General features: G+C 31.7%; 2 protein-coding genes across 2 annotated transcripts in view; one reads left to right on the forward strand and one right to left on the reverse strand.

The window, feature by feature from the left end:
* The window catches only part of LOC141343916 (mitochondrial import inner membrane translocase subunit tim16), a 257,053-nt gene that overhangs the window by 54,053 nt on the left and 182,220 nt on the right, over positions 1-20,780 (forward strand). The gene's annotated exons all lie outside the window — the stretch shown is intronic.
* vasnb (vasorin b) overlaps positions 1-20,780 on the reverse strand; it is a 40,161-nt gene that overhangs the window by 9,530 nt on the left and 9,851 nt on the right. The window contains exon 2 of the mRNA XM_073848582.1: positions 15,417-15,480. The gene's annotated coding sequence lies outside the window, so the exon portion shown is untranslated. The remainder of the gene's footprint in view (positions 1-15,416; positions 15,481-20,780) is intronic.

Consider the following 20,780-nt stretch of genomic DNA (forward strand, 5'->3'; position numbering starts at 1 on the left):
GTGTGTGTGTGTGTGTGTGTGTGTGTGTGTGTGTATATATATATATATATATATATATATATTATAAAAGTTTACAGATTAATGTAAGATTTTAAATAATTATAAATATTTATAATTTATTAACATTTTAAATCACATACATTAAAATATAGTAATTGAATATAGTAAAAATACATTATACTTTGTATTTTTTATTAATGAATGTAAATATTTTTACAATTGAATAAATACATTTAAAATAAATAGTTTAATATATATACAATTTTTTTAAATAATAATTATTGTATATATATATATATATATATATAAAATTAACAAATACATTATGTATTGTATTTTTAATTGATATATGTAAAATATTCTTACATTTAAATAAATAAATGTTAAATAAATTGTTTAAATGGTTTTTATTTATTACTGTTTTTTTAGTCAATGTAATAGTGTAGTAATAAATATAATATGAAATTTTAAAATTGTAAATTTAATTGGGACATTTAAAAAAATATATATATAAAATTTGAAATATACATTTAATTTATTACAATTCAATTGTGTCACATATATTTTTATACAATAAGACCTATTGATAAATGTTGAAAAACATTGAGAATGATTGCAAAAATTGTAATTGTTACAGAATATAATAATTTATTTACAAATTAATTTAAGATTTCAAATGATATAAACATTACATAAATATGAGGTGCTTTACCATTGCTAAGCATATTTCTTTTTGTAGTTTTATGCCATAAAATTACAACTATTTAAAATTATGCACATCCTTACTAATGTCTAACTACGAAGATATCTCTACATCTACTTCAAGTTCCCCCTTTTCGCCATCAAACGTGTCGTTCGACCGGCTACTGCTTTGCATATCCCGCACGGGCCTATTTTATTCAAAGAACTGTATTTGCCATTGAAAATGTGTGATAAAAGCTGGTGATAAGGACGTTATTGCTCAAGGCTTTAACCAGAAAGAGACAAAAGCACGAAAGAAAAGTTGCCAGGAAAGGAAAAGTCTTGTGTTTCATTGTGTTTCCAGCTCTTTTGGTAATGTGAAAGCAGTGAAAACAGCTGCGAGGAATGGCCTCGTCAGCAGGGGCCTAGAGGTGGAGGTGGCCGATGCCAGGAGTCGAGAGAGTGAAGTGGCCAAAACAATTAGAGCTCCAGCAGACCCACGTCAAGAGCTCTTATCTGTACAACAGACTCATGCGCTCTGAAGTGGGACAGAGGAGGCTGATCATGTGTGATCAGGAAGTTAAGACAGGAGTTTTGGAGGGAGCTTCACTCCTGACTGAGGCCTTGTTTTCATTTTAAAATGGTGTTTTAAAATGAAAACAATCGTCGTATACGCTGGCATTTTCACTGTGTTTCAGAAACGATCTCCATCCACAAGTCTACACAACTGAAAATGCATCTCACATGACCCTTCATAATTATCATGATGTTAGTGTTTGTACGGTTGTCAGAGCGAATGTGGGCAGCCACGCCATTGTTTTTTAAAGTCTCAGTTTTGGGCCGTTTACACTGAAACACAACCCTGGAGTTTTCAAACTAAAACGGGGTCTGAGGGTCGAAAACGCTGGAGTAGCGTCAACGACAGGCATAACCCTAGCAAAAGTTATGCGTTTTAAAATGAAAACACACTAGTGTAAACATAACCTAAAGAAATATTTAATGTTACAGCAGCCAGGGTCCAAAATACTAGCTTGGTAAAAAAGTAAATTGTATTGGAGTAAATATTGGCTTTGAACATTTTTGATAGATATATTTTATATACATTTTAGAAATAAATTGTTTTTGAAACTGTATTATTTTTGTATACATTTTTAAATTTTGTGTGTGTGTATATATATATATATTACACATTTTATTTAATATTTTTTGAAAATATTAAAACACTATGCATTTTATAATTATAGTTTAATTGAATAATTTCAATATTGAAAAAGATGTAATAGAAGTAATTTATATTTGTGTCTATACTTTAATTTTTTTTATTGTTTTATTTAAAGTTATTATAACTTACTGTACATTTTTATAACTTAAATTAGTTTAAAAAAGTTTATAATTTTATTTATTTACTTTTTATTTATATATTTTACACACACACACACACACACACACACACATACATATATATATATATATATATATATATATAAAACGTTAAAATTATATATAATGTATATTGAATTTTTTAGTATACATTTTAAATATATATTATACATATATTTAAGAAACGTTGTATGCATTCTATATTTTTGTTTGTGTGTGTGTATATATATATTATATAGTAATCTAATATATATATATATATATATATATATATATATATTTATTATTATTATTATTATTATTATTATTATTATTAAAAATAGTATAACTTACTGTGTATATTAGTATAACTTAAATTAGTTTTTTTATATTTTTTTTTTCAACTATAAATGTTTAAATATATATTTTACCCACACTGCAATTTAAGTGTATATATTAATATTTCATTCTAAAAAAAAAGTTAAAGACAACTACATTAATGAAAAAAGTAAATACAATTTATATTAAATATCTAGATTTTTATTATCATTTGTAGTAAAATTATTACATTATTACAGTTACAGTTGTTTTAGATTTGCTACATAATATAATTTTTTTTACATTTTATATATATATATATATATAATTTAGATTTGAGGCTCTCAGTTGTTACGTTAATTTTGGACCCTGACAGTGTTTAATTTCACCGTAGATTATTGAACAAGACTCCCACATCAGCTGCTGAAAAGATATTTTTGTTATTCACAGCCATTGAGCTCTTCTTACAGCAACAGAGACTTCAGGTTGATTCATTAACCCACAATGCACCAGTACTGCCATCAAACACTGACTCATGACAGCAGGAAATTACCATCTTTATTCAGAAGCATGTCAGTTTACACATGCCAATTTAACAGCTACAATTTACGAGAAGAGTTTCAGTGTTATGTAATGTGACTCTACCTGCCAAACCTGATGTTGTGTGTGTTTTTCTCTTTTGTTGAGGAGTATGTACAGTAGTAATTCAGTGGAGAGGAGTGTATTGTGTTTTAAATAGGACAAAGAAGACTTCAGTTCAAGTTCACTGGGTTAAACACTCAGTCTGATATATTCATCTGACCACATCAAGAAAACACACATCAAAGCTGAAGGTAACGCTCTGAATGATGACTAGAACGGTTTTGTTTTCACCAGAAGAGACGTCCATACAAACGCCTGCGATCTGCTCCTCTCTCGTCCCTGTTTTTGTGAAGCGTGGCTACCATTAGTTGGAGAAAGCTTTCTTTGGGTTGAGGATTTACAGCCGTGACCTGGATAAGAGCATTTCATTGCTGTTACTTTCTGTGGTAAACATAAAAGACAGTCCTGTCTGAATGGAGCAGATTGAATAAAAAAGCTCTTTTTCGACATTGTGATTAAAGTTAAAGACATAGTTGACTTTGCCATATGACTTTCTTTTTTTGTGGAGCTAGATGTTTTCTCAAGTGTTTACTGTTTCCCGTAAAATGACAATTATACCATAAATCATCATAAAACTAGTGCATATGACTTATTCGCTGTATTCATTTTATGATATGGCTTTAGAAAGCTGAAAATAATATATTTAGCTGTGACAGAACAAAGTCCATACGTGATGAAAATCTGGAAACTATAAATATTGTATTTTTTAACTGATAAATGAACATATTCTTATTTTAATAAATATATTTTAAACAAATCTTTTTTTTAATTAGTCATAAATATTAAAATACGGTACGAGCGAATAATGCATATAATATAAAATAATTTAAAATGTTATCAAATTAAACAGGTACATTTAATTTATTAAAATTATATTTTGTAATTTTTAAATACAGTAAGGCTTAATAATGAATATACTTTAAAATATTAAGTTCTACAAAAATTATATTCCTATGTTTGATTAATACATAATACAATATGATTTTAATTTATTCTAATGATATTTAGTCACATGAAGGATGATCTAATAACAAATACAATATTAAACCATTTTAAATATTACAAAAATAAATATTCATACATTTAATAAATATATTTAAATTTTAAATTTAAATGTATTGCAATTATATTTAGTACAATTATATTTTGTGATATAGTAGACAAATTAGCCCAAATTATATTTTGTATTTAAATACAGTAAGACCGAATAATGAATATAATTTTCTAATATTTTTAAATTCTAAAAAATAATATTTCTGTTTAATAAAAACATAAAAATGTTAATTTAAGTATATTTAGTCACATTCAAACAAAGTATGATATAATATCAAATATAATATTCAACAGTTTTAAATTTTACAAAAATAAATATTCATACATTTAATAAATATATTTACATTGTCATTTAATACAATTATATTTAGTGCCATATTAGCCAAATTTAATGTCACCAAATTAGCCAAAATTATATTTTGTCACAAATATTTAAATGCATGAATATAATTTTTAATATTTTTAAATTCTACAAAATTCAATATTCCTGTTTAAATGTTACAACATTAAATATTCATAAACGTAATAACTTTATTTAAAACATTTTTTTAAATATAACTGTCATTTATTACAATTACATTTAGTGACATTTTAGCCAGATTTACATTTAATAAATATGTAAATATATATTTTATTTAGATAAAAGTATGATCTAATAACAAATAAAATATTATATGTTACAAAATTAAATATTCATAAATGTAATAAATGTATTTAAATAAAAAAATAGAACTGTAATTTATTACAATTACATTTAGTTATAAAATATATATTATATATACATTTTTAATATGTAATTGTCATTTATTAAAATTATACTTAGTCACATATATTAAAATAATAAATAGTGCATAATTAAAAAAATAAAAATAAAATCATATTAATGATATATTCTTAAATGTAATAAATGCATTAGTTTGAATGAACATTCCTCTAAAATCCAGGCTCGCTATAACAAGGACAGGGACCATAAAGAATTAATTCTACATTTTCATAAGAGTTTGCAATTGTTGCATAACCCCTCAACGTCTTATTCAGCTTCAGTCATAGTGAATGCATTGAAAACGATCCCCCAGATCTAATATGGTGGTGCTGATAACCATCTTTGCCCACAACCTCAGCCTGACACACTCATCTGCGAAACAAAGAGTCGACAGTGTTCGCCATTCAATTAGCTGCTCGTCTGCGGGCCGCAGGAGGCATGTCTGCACTGTGTTTTGGCTGCAACCGGATCTCATCAGCTCCTTTTGTTTGCAATGCCTCCAACATCAGAGAGATGTTTCGCTGCAGGTACTCGCAGGTTTGTGTTACGATCCCGAACGCAGGCAGGTGCTTTCAGGCTGTTGTCACCCTCGGGGCTGCGCTGAAACCCAACGCTCCAGACGTGTGCCTGCGCAGACGCCCCGACAGACTGCAGATGTCTGTTGTGCACTTTAGAGTGAGCGGTCCAAAAGGAAATGGGTTTACAAGCACTCGCTCTGAGGAATTAACATTGCGTCTGCCGCTGAGGCCAGATGTCAGGCTTCTAGCAAGCATGCACTCTTGATATTTGACGTTTGTGTGGGGCTTGGTGCATGCTGGCCCTGATGTCCTCCATCAGCACTGATTGATCAGAGATCTCAAAGCCCTGCTGTCAGCGCACCTCCATTGAGCGCAGAGATTGTTCAGTAGAATTAGCTTTCTAAGAAGTTACTGTGTGTGGAATGTATGGAAGACCATTTTTGCCTCATTGAAAAAAAAAAGGTAAATCATAATTATGAAATAGAAAGTCATTATTATGGCATAAAAAGTTTAAAAAGTGAGATAAAAAGTCATAATTATGGGATAAAAAGCTCAAAAAGTAAGATAAAGTCATTATTATGACAAAAAAAATTAATTATGAGATAAAGTCTAAATTATGACAAACTCAACTGAGATAAAAGTCATAATTATGGGATAAAAAGTGAGATAGAAAAAGTGAGATAAAAAATAAATTATGAGATAAGTCATAATTATGAAAAAAAAGTCTAAATTATTACAAACTCAATTGAGATAAAAAGTCATTATTATGGCATAAAAAGTTTAAAAGATGAGATAAAAAGTCATTATTATAACAAAAAAATAAATTATGAGATAAGTCATAATTATGAGAAAATGCCTAAATTATGACAAACTCAGTTGAGATAAAAAGTCATAATTATGGCATAAAAAGTAAAAAAAATGTGATAAAAAGTCATAATTATGGCATAAAAAAAGAAATTATGAGAGAAAGTCTAAATTATGACAAACTCAATTGAGATAAAAAGTCATAATTATGGCATAAAAAGTTTAAAAAGATAAAGTCATTATGACTAAAAAAAGAAATTATGAGAGAAAGTCTAAATTATGACAAACTCAATTGAGATAAAAAGGCATAATTATGGCATAAAAATTTTAAAAGATGAGATAAAAAGTCATTATTATGGCATAAAAAATAAATTATGAGATAAGTCATAATTATGAGAAAAAGTCTAAATTATGACAAACTCAATTGAGATAAAAAGTCATAATTATGGCATAAAAAGTTAAAAAAGTGAGATTAAAAAATCATTATTATGACAAAAAATAAATTACGAGAAAAAGCCATAATTATGAGAGAAAGTCTAAATTATGACAGACTCAGTTGAGATAAAAAGTCATAATTATAACTTTTAATCTCAATTTCAACTTTCATAATTATGACTTTTATCTCATAATTAAGTTTGCCATCGTTTAGACCCTCAATATTTTAGCTTTTTGTCATAATGACTATCACAATCGCAACTTGCGTCATAATTATACATTTTTAAAAAGTCATAATTGTGAGTGAAAAACATGAGATTGAGATAAGAAACCATAATTGTGACAAAAAAGTTGAAATTATAAGAAGTCTAAATTATGACAAACTCAGTTAAGATTAAAACTTGACAAAAATGAGATTAAGATAAAAAATCAATTGACAAAAATTTGACATTGAGATAAGTCTAGATTATGATAAACTCAATTAAGAGATAAAACTTCATGATTATAAGAAAAACATTACAAAAATGAGCTTATGATAAGAAGTCATAACTGTGACAGTTGAAATTGAGATGTTTAAATTATGATAAACTCAATTTTAACATCAGTTGAAATTGTTAGATTAAAAATGTTTAAATTATGATATAAAAAGTCATCATAATAAGATAAAAAGTTGAAATTATTGCAAAAACTTGAAATTATGATATAAAAAGTCATAATTACGAGTCTAAATATAATGACAGTCTAAATTATAAGAGTATCTCATAGTATCTCATAATTTCATCTTTCAATGTCATAATTATGATTTACCAAAACATTTTTGTGGTTTTCATAACTTGCATGGTTGCAATCAGATTTAAGATCATTTGAGTGGGCTTCAGGTTTGTTTCACAGGTCTGTAAAGGTCACAAGTCACTCAATGACAGGTAAACACACGTCCTTTCAGGTTTACTCAGGTTACACAAGAACACACCGGTGATCTCTGCCGCCTTTGAAGTGCACATAGCTAGCTTAGTAAAGTTGGCCAGCAATGTCTTTTTTCTTTCTTAAAGGACTGAACAGTTTCTTAAAGCGCCAATATGACTAGGAGGCAGTGCAAGGTAACTATCTTGAACTGTTCAAATGCCCTTAAAGAGATGAACTTTTTGTCGTCATTTACTCCAATGTCCTTCATTCCTCTGTGAAACATAAAAGAATATATTTGGGGTCAAAATATCTTCTTTGTGTTCCACCTAAGAAAGAAAGTCATCCAACAACATGAAACAACATGAGTGTGAGTAAATGATCACAGAACGTTGATTTGTGGCTGAACTGTACCTTTAAGGCGAGACACTGCAGGTGAATAGGGTAAAAAAAAAATCACTAATAGTTATCACCTTATTTACCCAGTTAATTGATAACATTGATAATTGCAAAAAAAAATTTATTACAACTGTTAGGTCTAAATATGCAAATGAGGCATTATTTAATGAAATATGCGCTAATTTGCATACATTTCCAGTACAAAAATCTAAACACTGGTCAGTTTCAAAATTCGTGTAGAATCTTTTTCACTAGAACATTTTCTTTGTCAAATGTTTTTGCAGGATTTTGGGTATCTCATTTTGTCACTCAATAATTCAGAAAAAGCTTAGAACAGAAAGGAAACGATGTGTTTTTTACCATGTATAAAATCAAGCAAATTATATATGAACAAATCCCTCTGTAAAAAAAGAATATAGACAGAAATAAAAATGTAAAGTTTGGTGTTCGTAAGTGCTACTTAAGTGGAGATTTATGGCTCAGTCTAGAAAAAAAAAACTTATTTTAAGAAAACAGCCTTTAAAAATATGTATTGTAATTGAAATCTATTGACACAAATAGATAAAGTGCTATAAAAGAAACACTTAACAGTGTCTTCCGGGTGTTTTCTTTCCACTAGTCTGAAAAACACTTGATGAAACACCAAAAAGCCCAAAATCTCAAACTTGACAGGTTCATGAAACACAGTGTTTTTGCCTGCAGTGTCTCCCCTTAAGTGGTGTTACAGTCTTGAGGTCTTAAAGCGTTAATGTGTGTGAGGCCGGCCAGCACCGGGGACCAGAGAGGAAGTAGAAATGCTGTTCTCGCTAACATCCACAGCTGTGATGGCTTTAATACAGAGAGCCAACGGAGAATAAACTTATGTAACCCATGTGTTAAATTCCTCCGAACCTCCGTGACTCGCTTGCAACTCCAAACATTCGTTTGAAGTGACTCTACCTGTTCTGACAAACAAACGATCGCACGCGCTTCCTATTTATCCATTGTTTTTTTTTTTTTTTTTTGATAGCGATCGCTTAAGCAAATTGCGGCTCATGCACTTCCAGCTTCTGTGGGTTGCAAACAGACAAATAAAACAGAGCCTTCACCTCTTCGTCCGTAACTCTGCTTGCGACGGACATCGAAAAAGTCACCATCAGGTGAACACTTGACATTCTTAGTGGTGAATGTCATGCGTGCTTGTTTACACATGCAAACATACTTATTGTTAGTGCAGCTGGTAAGAATGTATGGTATTTGTGCATGCATGAGCATCTGAATCTCTCATCACACTGAGAGCTCTTCTATCAGAGTGATAATTAGCACATTATCTGCGTTGCACATAGGGGTGACATTATGTGACAGCAACGCTACATGTAGCATATATAAAAGACCAGATACTCATCGCAAGCACGTTGGCCACATCACATGAGCGTTGACTGGTCTGTTGAAAGCCAAGAGCTCATCACGACATGTAATTGTCTAGGAATGTCTTTATGTGTTACTGCTGACAGCATCTGGAAGGCTGCATTTTTCCTCATTCCAGCCAACTGTGATGTTTGCCCACCGATAACCTGCTCATGTAACTTGTCTCTTTTCCGTTGGTGATTTTTCGAGTTTGGTTGCCCTGCGGCTGTTTTCCAGAACACACACACACACACACACACACACACATGAATGTCTTATACTTGAGGAAAAGATAAACACACCTTGCGGATCCGTCTGTTGCCTTATGGGTTACAATAGTTCGCATTGTTTGCACACGGGACCCCACAGACAGCTGAGACGTGGGAGATAGATGCGCCACCAGCTACGGACTGTGGTTGCCATCCATGCGAGAACATCGGGCCTGTCAACATGTTGCCGCCTGTAACACTTTCTAGCGCTCAGGTATTCTGAAATACACTCATGGAATGACAAAAAATGCTTTCTATCGTAGTATCTTTGTTTTGCAATACAAATAGCTGGACATTCTTACATGAAGATACATTTACTTGAGATGCAGAATGAAATGTCTGAAGATTTTGAGTTTATACTCACTAAAAAAAAAAAAATCAGCTGGTAATGTCAAACGAAAGCGTTTACATTTCTTACACCATTGGCTGATATGTTTTATCTCGTTTGCAGTGTTTTTTTTAATACATTAGAGACATTACAATAACTTCTACCATTATGTATAAATAATTTGAATGTTGTATAGCAATCACTTTTTTCATGTTACAGTAATGAAAATGACTGTATTTGTGGGTGAAATGATCCTACTTGTTGACCTTATCTACTAATATATGTCTATAGTATAAATATACTAATACATAATTTTTAGATCAATATTTTAAGTGTAACTTATAAATATTGTTTTTTGTAGATTTTATTTTTATTCATTTAATTAAAATTATTTATTATTATAGTGAAAATAACATTTGCTGTTGTTTTTATTTATATATATAAATGATTTAAATGAATAGATATTTTATTACATATAAAACTTTGAATATATATATAATTGCATGTGCTTAAAAAACTATATATACATAAACACGTTTGCATATGTGTGTGTATATATATATATATATATATATATATATATATATATATATATATATAATTGTGTTTTTGTATTTTATTATTATTCATTTAATTAATATTATTATTATAGTGAAAATAACATTTGCATTTATATATATAAATTAAAATGAATAGATATTTTGTTAATAACACACACATATATATATATATGTATGTATATATATATATATATATATATATATATATATATATATATATATATATGTATGTATATATATATATGTGTGTGTGTGTGTGTGTGTGTGTGTGTGTGTGTGTGTGTGACCCTGGACCACAAAACCAGTCTTAAGTCGCTGGGGTTTATTTGTAGCAATAGCCAAAGATACATTGCATGGGTCAAAATTTTTGATTTTTCTTTTATGCCAAAAATCATTAAGAAATTAAGTAAAGTTCATGTTCCATGAAAATTTTTTGTAAAATTCCTACTGTAAACCTATCAAAATGTAATTTTTGATTTGTAATATGCATTGTTAAGAACCTAATTTGGACAACTTTAAAGGTGATTTTCTCAGTCTTTTTGATTTTTTTGCATCCTCAGATTTCTGATTTCAAATAGATGTATGTATCTCGGCCAAATATTGTCCTATCCTAACAAACCATACATCAATAGAAAGCTTATTTATTGAGCTTTCATATGATGTATAAATCTCAGTTTTGTCAAATTTAACCTTATGACTGGTTTTGTCGTCCAGGGTCACATATATATATATGTGCTTAAAAATATTTTTTTATTAAATTTTAATTATGTAATAATTTATATACATTTGCATGTGTGTTTGAATATATATAAATTTTATGTATGTATATATTTATTATTTATAATTTTTTAGATATAAAACAAAATGAATAGATATTTTATTTAAAAAAATTATATATATATATATAATATCTATTAATTTTATTATTACTTATGTACACAAATAAGCAAAACGGATATTTGTTGTTGTTTTAACCATAAAGTCACTTAATACTGAAATTTTTTCCAGAGAAAACTATCTTACGTAATTTTGCCTCTCAAGTGAATAATTAGTTTTCTCTTGTGCTTCAGTAAAATATGAGTACGAAAATCATTTTTCTGCAGTGTGAGCCATAAAGCATAAAGCTGCAAAGGGAAAAAAGTGCTCTCTTCTTCCCCAGTATCCTCAGACACGCTGTCCAAGTGCTCCATAAACATTCAGCCCTGCTTTAAACATTCAATTGGACCAATCCCATGAGCCTCTTCATGCTCACCCATCCATCAGCACACAACGTTCAGCCCTTATCGTGCACAAGCGGCCTCTCGCTCCATTTCAGCATTTGCCGTTTGTGGGTTAATATATGGAAAGCACATGTTCTGTATCCGTCACACGTCACTGTGGCACTATGACAGTGTAAACATCCGAGCGTATATGAAGGGTGTGTGTTCACGTGCATGACTCCGTTGTGTGTTTTTAGGCTAGGTAAATCTTAGCATTGTGCCACAAGTCTGATCTAATTGAACACCTTTGCTCGACTCTTGCGCAAACGGCAATAATGCATCAAGGCAAACTTTTGAGCCACTTATCCAAACACGAACACACCACTGCGTGTACACAGGGGGAACTGGATATGTAGAAGAACACTTGCAAGCTTGGTGTAAAACAAATACGAGCAGGATGTTACAATGTACCCGAGTATCGAGTAACGCAGCTTCAGCTTTATGCTAAACGGCAGCCGAGAGGGAAAGACGTCTTGTTGACACAGATGCTCCTTCCAGAAAGAGAGGAATTTCAAAGCCACTTGAGACAGAATTCCTTTAGTTGCAGGAATATTTGTGTTTGCACATCCACCACTGCATGTAGCGTAATATAAAATATTTATTTTATACATTTTAAATTTAGTTTTTTACTTAAAGGAGATAACAGATAATGTACTCATCCCTGTGTCATCCGAGATGTCCATCGGTCAAAGACGAAAAACATTTTTCCTTAATTTACAAAAGACACCCACTAAAATGTCATTCAGTGTAACAATCTTGTCAGACATATTTACAACAAAAATCCATTTTTGACATATTAAAAGACAAATTTTACATTTTTTTAATTCATACTTTTTTCAAATTTGCCACTATTCTAGGTTTTTCCCATTTGTGAGTTTTTACTCATTTAAAAACACAATAAAACTGACTATGCTCCCTTATCTACGCACAAGAATAAGCCTGTTTTTACATAAATATTGTGTTACACTGAATGACAATGTAACATTATTTCAACCAAATCATGACATTTTAGTCTCTAAAAACTTATTTTAAACCTTAAAAGTAGACACACTACTTACATTTAATGTGCTTTTTCTTTCTCTCTTTTGATGTGGGCATCTTAATGTCCTTAAGACATTAAGACATATTCATTTCTTTCTTTCTTCAGTCGTAAAGAAATAGTTTTTCGAGAAAAACATTTCAGGATTTATCTCCATATAGTGGACTTCTATGGTTTGAACACCCAAAATGCAGTTTAAATGCAGCTTCAAAGGGCTCTGAATGATCCCAGACAAGAAGGTGTAGCGAAATGATGGGTTATTTTCAAAAAAAAAAAAAAAAAAAGACAATTTATATACTTTTTAACCACAAATGCTCGTCTTGATCTAGCTCTGTGTCAACTTTGTGTATTCCAGGTCAACACAGTTAGGGTATGTAAAAAAAACATCACATTTTCTACTCCAACTTCAAAATTCGCACTACATCGCTGCAGAAGTACAGACCCAGTGTTTACAAAGTGAACATGCAAAGACGGTCAAATGCCCAGAACAAATAAAAAGGCAAAACAGAGATGTAGGGCAATTTTGAAGTTGGAGAAGAAATTAAGATGGGAGTTTTTCAACATACCCTAACTGTCATAAACAGGAATACACACAGTTCATGCAACCAAGATGAGCGTTTGTGGTTAAAAAGTATATAAATTGTGAATTTTTTTTTACAAAATAATCGATCGTTTCGCTAGATGAGACCCTTCTTCCTCAGCTGGGATCTTTTACAGCCCTTTGAAGCTGCATTTTGGAAGTTCAAATTCGCGGACACCATTGAAGTCCATTACATAGAGAGAAATCCTGAAATGTTTTCCTCAAAAAAAAATTATTTCTTTACGACTGAAGAAAGAAAGACATGAACATCAATGGATGACAAGAGGGTGAGTACATTATCTTTAAATGTTTGTTCTGGAAGTGAATTAAACAAATGTTTGCTGGAATTTAGTGATATACAGTGCAATGCAACTCTTTTTTTGTTGTTGTTGTTGAATCCAGGTCAAGAGGGAACAGAGGTCATAAAGTAGTAAGTGACCTGAGGCCTGTGCCAGGCTTTTAGGACAGGCCATGACAGGGTAAAGGGAGTTATTTGTGTTTTATAAGCCCTCGTCCCACCTCAGGCGGTACAAGAACCCCCTACACCTAAAAGCGCTCAAGGCTTGACTGCTGCTACATGCTCGACCAGACTGTGAAATGCCTTTTCTGCACTCGCTTGTATGCTTGACTAGACGCTCACTCGCCTTTATACAAACACAACCGCAGCTGAAGGCAGAGAGGGGCGATTATAGCCAGCTTTCACTATTAACAGCTCTGGTGCACAGTGATCCAGAAGGTTCAAGCATTGCCAGTCAATTCTGCTCCTGGATTTTTTTCTTTTTTCTTTTCACGTTTACATTTGGCAACTTTTTTATCCCAAGTGACGCTAAAAGAATATTAATTCAATTGTTTCTCTAACATTGGCTAAAAAGTGGACATACAGTTGAGGTCAAAAGTTTACATCCCCCTTTCAGAATCTGCAAAATGTTATATCAAAAAAAGAGGGATCATACAAAATGCATGTTGTTGTTGTTTTTAGTACTGACCTGAATAAGATGTTTCACGTAAAAGACGTTTACATATAGTCCACAAGAGAAAATAATATTTTTTATAGTATAAAAATTAGCCCGTTCAAAAATTTACATCCCCTTGATTTGAAGATCAGGGTAAGTTTAACTTATTTTGACTTCTGGGAAACATGTAAGTATCTTCTTAGCCTCTGAAGGGCAGTACTAAATGAAAAAAAAAAAATAAGAAAACTGTATACATCTCCATTCTGTTCAAAAGTTTTCACCCCCTGGCTTTTGTGTATTTGACAGTTAAAGCACAATAAGACATGAAAGAGAACGTTATGAACAAACATTCTTCCTGCAAAGTTAATAGAATGTTCATTTCATTCAAACGTTCGTTTAAAAGTTCGAACGTTATTTATACGCCGTTATTAGAATGTTTGTTTTTTTCTGAAGTGTTTTAGTTTGACATTTGTCAAAAAACAATAATGTTTGGAAAATGACCAAATGGACAAATTATCAAGTCCAACTTGTTACAAGCTTGTTACATCTGGAAAACTAAACCTATAGAGCTGTAATCATAACTGTGAACAAAAATGATTACAAGCACTCACTGTTTTACCACCTCTAGTGTTAATTTCTGTTGGAAACTGCAGAAGTTCCCACAGTTATGTTTTTGTCATGAGATCAAGTAGCATTTTTGTATACTTGTAATTTTTTCCTAACCATATTTGCAGTGTTTATTTTTTTAAATACATCATTTCAAGTATGTACTATTAGCACCTTTGCAAATTTAAAATGTGCACGCTGTAATTTTCCACTGAACTCAAAGACCCTGATTGGCTGGTTCAGGTGTGTTTGATTAGACTTGGAACTGAACCTCAGCATCGCGGGTTCAACCGTTGACCTCATGCTTGCGTAGCTTACGCACACAAACACACATTTACTCACTAGACGACTTTTCATTAAGCTCTCGATCTGATTTCAGAGGGGGTTTTATTGAGACGGGATGTTTTGTGGTTTTTCGCTATGACTCTAGCCAAATGTGTGGTTTTGGAAGCGGCTCGCGCCAGATCGTTTATGCATCTCTTTAAATTCTGGCTCCTTAGATTGTGTTCAAGTTCCAAAACGTGTCATTTGCATTCAGTCAAGACAGGTAGATGTCAGACTCACCGGGGTGTGTGATGGGACGCTGTCTTGTGTCTCTCCTTGTAGTCTCTTTCTCTCAGTGCAGGCTCTGTAAGAGTAAGAGAAGGCCAAAGGTTCAGTAAGCGTCACGCAGCTGTTTGTCCGACTGTAGGTCGGGGCTGGAATGCTTCAGGAAGCGCCTTTATGGGGGGAGGAGAGGGTGGGCGCACGCACAGGCCTGTCTGCATGTTTGCGTCCCACAGATGGACGATCACCTCCCTTGCTTTGTTAGCGCCGTTTACTAGATTTAAACAGACCCTTAACCTTAAAGGGACAGTTCAGCCTGAAATTGAGGGCTTACGAGTTTGTTTCGTCTTCTGTACACAAAAGAAGATATTATCCATAGCTTGGACAAAAAATATAATGGAAGTCAATGGGAACCAGCAACTGTTTGGTTAGCAGCATTCTTCAAAATGCCTTTTTTTGAGTTCAACAGAAGAAAGAAACTTTCTGAGTAATCGGTTTTCACACTGATCCACAATTATTGCCTTGTGGAGAATAAAACATTTGAAGATCAGGGTAAATTTAACTTATTTTGTCTTCTGTAGCCTCTGAAGGGCAGTATTAAATGGAAAAAAAATGATATTAAGGCAAAATAAGAAAAATGTACACATCTTCATTCGGTTTAAAAGTTTTCACCCCCTGACTTGTGTGTATTTGACAGTTAAAGCACAATAAGACATGAAAGAGAACGTTATGAACAAACATTCTTCCTGTAAAGTTAATAGAATGTTCATTTCGTTCAAACGTTCATTCAAAATTTCAAACGTTGTTTATACGCTGTTAATAGAATGTTATTTTTTCTGAAGTGTTTTAGTTTGGCATTTGTCTAACATTTTTGAAACGTTTCTAACTGCTTGTTTCAGACCAAGAGTACATTCAAAAGAAACAAAAATGTTTGGAAAATGATCAAATGGACGTTCCCTTAATGTTTTCCCTATTGTTTGCATAAACAAGAAGAAAAACGTTATCAAAATGCTTTTAAAACACATTTTTCAGCCATACCTGAGGGAACTTTTTTGTGAGACGCGAAATACGTATAAGTAAGTACATATCACTGTAGTTTCCAACAGAAATGTCCACTGAGTGGGTCAAAAAGCAAACGTAGGAACATACATATGATACGTTTAATGTGACGTTGGTTTTGTATGAGTGGTGCTATAACTTGACAGCGAATGTGACATGAAAACACCTAAAATGAAACTTCTGTCATTATTTACTCACCCTCGTGAGTTTTTTTCATCTGCTGAACACAAAAGAAGATATTTTCCATAGCTTGGACAAAAAATATAATGGAAGTCAATGGAAACCAGCAACTGTTTGGTTAGCAGCATTCTTCAAAATGTCTTTGACTTCAGCAGAAGAAAGAAACTCATTCAGGTTTGTAAAAACATAAGGGTCAGTAAATAATGACAGAATTGTTATTTTTGGGTGAACTATGCCTTTAGTGCAAACTTTTCTGGGTGATCGGTTTTCACACTGATCAACAATTTTTGCCTTGTTGAGAATAAAACTGATGAAAAACAACATTTTTAGTTAGTTTTTGTCATGCACTGAAAAAAATTGGTGTTGAAACAATTTTAGGTAATAGAGTGTCATATAGGAAAACTTCTGCCAGGCAACACCAGTACAGTGTTTGCAATGGAAAGAAAGCAGGCTGTCTTTAGTGGTACAGATTCTAGAGGTGATGAATGCAGTCGAGTGAAGCGTTGCAGGCTGTCCAGCATGTTTATCTCTCTCTTACACACACACACACTTAGTGCAGGAATGCAGGCTGACGGCTTCACTCGCAGTGCATGTCTTGCAGTATCGATTCAGACGTGTTAAAGTATGCGTATTCATTTTGTTTCTGTCAGTTGTTTTTGTCTTCATATTCAGTTGCTTCTGTTTTGTTATCGCTCTGTGTTTGGATTCACTTAACTAGACTTTGGTTAGGAAATGGACCTCAGAAGTGAGATAAATCTAATAAAGACATCCAGTTATATCCTCATAATGCATGTATTGTTATTCCAAAAAAAGTCACTTTGAATTTTAAATGTTAAATAATTTAAAATATAGAATTTAGATTATTTTTTACCTTTTAAATAACATTATTTTACATTTTATTATACACTACTGTTTGGGGTTGGATCAAAAAATACAGTAAAAAGAGCAAAAATTGTGAAATATTATTACAGTTCAATATAAGTGTTTTCTATGTGCAATTTTGAGAAAGAAAGTCACTACTGTGACTTATAAACTTGCAATTCTAAGAAAGTCACTATTGTAACTTAAACTCACAATTCTGAGAAAAAGTCACTATTGTGAGATATAATCTAGCTATTTTGAGAAAAAGTTACTACTGTGAGATATAAACTTGCAATTCTGAGAAAGAAAGTCACTATTGTGAGATATAAACTCACAATTCTGAGGAAAAGTCACTATTGTAACTTATAAACATGGAATTCTGAGAAAAAGTCACTAATGTGAGATATAAACTTGCAATTCTGAGAAAGTAAGTCACTATTGTGAGATATAAACTTGCTATTTTGAGAAAGTAAGTCACTATTGTGAGATATAAACTTGCAATTCTGAGAAAGTAAGTCACTATTGTGAGATATAAACTTGCAATTCTGAGAAAGAAAGTCACTATTGTAACTTAAAAACTCGCAATTCTGAGAAAAAAGTCATAATTGCGAGATACAAACTCACAATTCTGAGAAGAAAGGTCACTATTGTGAGATAAACTTGCAATTCTGAGAAAGAAAGTCACTACTGTGACTTATAAACTTGCAATTTTGAGAAAGTCACTATTGTGAGATATAAACTTGCAATTCTAAGAAAGTCACTATTGTAACTTAAACTCACAATTCTGAGAAAAAGTCACTATTGTGAGATATAAACTTGCTATTTTGAGAAAAAGTTACTACTGTGAGATATAAACTTGCAATTCTGAGAAAGAAAGTCACTATTGTGAGATATAAACTCACAATTCTGAGGAAAAGTCACTATTGTAACTTATAAACATGGAATTCTGAGAAAAAGTCACTAATGTGAGATATAAACTTGCAATTCTGAGAAAGTAAGTCACTATTGTGAGATATAAACTTGCTATTTTGAGAAAGTAAGTCACTATTGTGAGATATAAACTTGCAATTCTGAGAAAGTAAGTCACTATTGTGAGATATAAACTTGCAATTCTGAGAAAGAAAGTCACTATTGTAACTTAAAAACTCGCAATTCTGAGAAAAAAGTCATAATTGCGAGATACAAACTCACAATTCTGAGAAGAAAGGTCACTATTGTGAGATAAACTTGCAATTCTGAGAAAGAAAGTCACTATTGTGAGATATAAACTTGCTATTTTGAGAAAAAGTCACTACTGTGAGATATAAACTTGCAATTCTGAGACATAAAGTCACTATTGTAACTTAAAAACTCGCAATTCTGAGAAAAAAAGTCACTACTGTGACTTATAAACTAGCTATTTTGAGAAAAAGTCACTACTGTGAGATATAAACTTGCAATTCTGAGAAAGTCACTATTGTAACTTAAAAACTCGCAATTCTGAGAAAAAAGTCATAATTGCGAGATACAAACTCACAATTCTGAGAAGAAAGGTCACTATTGTGAGATAAACTTGCAATTCTGAGAAAGAAAGTCACTATTGTGAGATATAAACTTGCTATTTTGAGAAAAAGTCACTACTGTGAGATATAAACTTGCAATTCTGAGAAAGTCACTATTGTAACTTATAAACTTGCAATTCTGAGAAAAAGTCACAATTGCGAGATACAAACTCGCAATTCTGAGAAAAGTCACTTTTGTGAGATATAAACTTGCAATTCTAAGAAAGTCACTATTGTAACTTAAACTCACAATTCTGAGAAAAAGTCACTATTGTGAGATATAAACTAGCTATTTTGAGAAAAAGTTACTACTGTGAGATATAGTGTTGGGTCGAGTCCACGTAAGTCGAGTCCGAGTCGAGTCCGAGTCTTTAACCAGTCGAGTCCGAGTCAAGTCCGAGTCCAAAATGGGGCGAGTCGGACTCAAGTCCGAGTCCAAATGGGTCGAGTCCGAGTCGAGTCCGACCGAGTCCAACTAAAAACTACTGTTTGTCAGTATCTTAACCTTGTTTTAATTTGTACAACTACAATAAGGCAATGACAATTTAAATGTAACAAAAGGAAACCTCTGTTGCATATTGCCATTTTGATTTTTTTATTTCACACCATCTCATTAGTGTCCTGCTCAGCAAACTTAAAGTCATGTAACAGAAGTTATGACTGACTTGATATTATGACATATTTCAGAGTGAAACAGCTTTTAGAATGTGGGAAGGACAATGTGGGAATTATAAGGGAAGGACAGGACTGTACCTACGAGTAAAAGAATGAATCTGTGATAAAGGGAGGGGTAGGTGAAGAGATGGACAGCTAGTGACATATTTTTCTTAGATGAAAATGAGGCTGTGAGGGTTAATGTCATGGAAGTCATGGAATAAAAGAATAAAATTCTGACTTTATTTTCTCAATTTCGAGATTATATCTCACAATTCTGATAAGAAAATACATTCTCCCTTTTCCTCTCAGCTAAAGTCATGAGTTTATTTTTTCCCTCAGAACTGACAAACTTGCTATTGCTGCGTTAAATTGAGTTCTAAAGTCTTAAATACAACATATAAACGACATAAAAAAATTCTGAATTCTGTGATAAAATAGGTAAATGTAAAATGTTATAGGTTTAAATAGTATTTTTTTACTGACATAACTGTAACGTCTACTCCAAATTGGTCTATTGACAACGGGCCATTGAATTATTAGAAAATAATGCACACCCAAGTAAGTAAGTAAAACATTCTCAAGCTTACTGAAGGAAAATAAACAGTCTAATAATTAATTACAAGCAAAAGCATAAATAAATATAATAATCAAAATACAAATGAAATAGTTTTATACGTTTTTCAGATTGATCTATATAGTAAAGTATACCACAGAAATAGTGTACTACAAACATTTAATGAAGTAATAAATGTAAAAATAAAACTCTCTACAATCTTCACCGTATATAATAAATATAGATGATTCTTATTAAAATTGCTAAACTGCTTCAATCAAGAGCAGTGAGTGATTTTCTATTTTTATTTTGTTGTTTGATTATGACGCAGTCTGTGGCAGGTTTACACTGCTGTCGCTTTAAGACCGGACGCACAGATCATATATTTTGACACATCTGTATTTCTAACTCAACACAAAACCGATAGCATTTACATGAATGCTCTCCAAGACGATGCATTTTGACATTACCTTTCGTGTAAGTGTGTAGCAATAGAGAAAGAGTTTAATTCAGCATTGTGCGCTGACTGAG

Source organism: Garra rufa, chromosome 1, assembly GCF_049309525.1.
Source record: "Garra rufa chromosome 1, GarRuf1.0, whole genome shotgun sequence".
Classification (NCBI taxonomy): domain Eukaryota; kingdom Metazoa; phylum Chordata; class Actinopteri; order Cypriniformes; family Cyprinidae; genus Garra; species Garra rufa.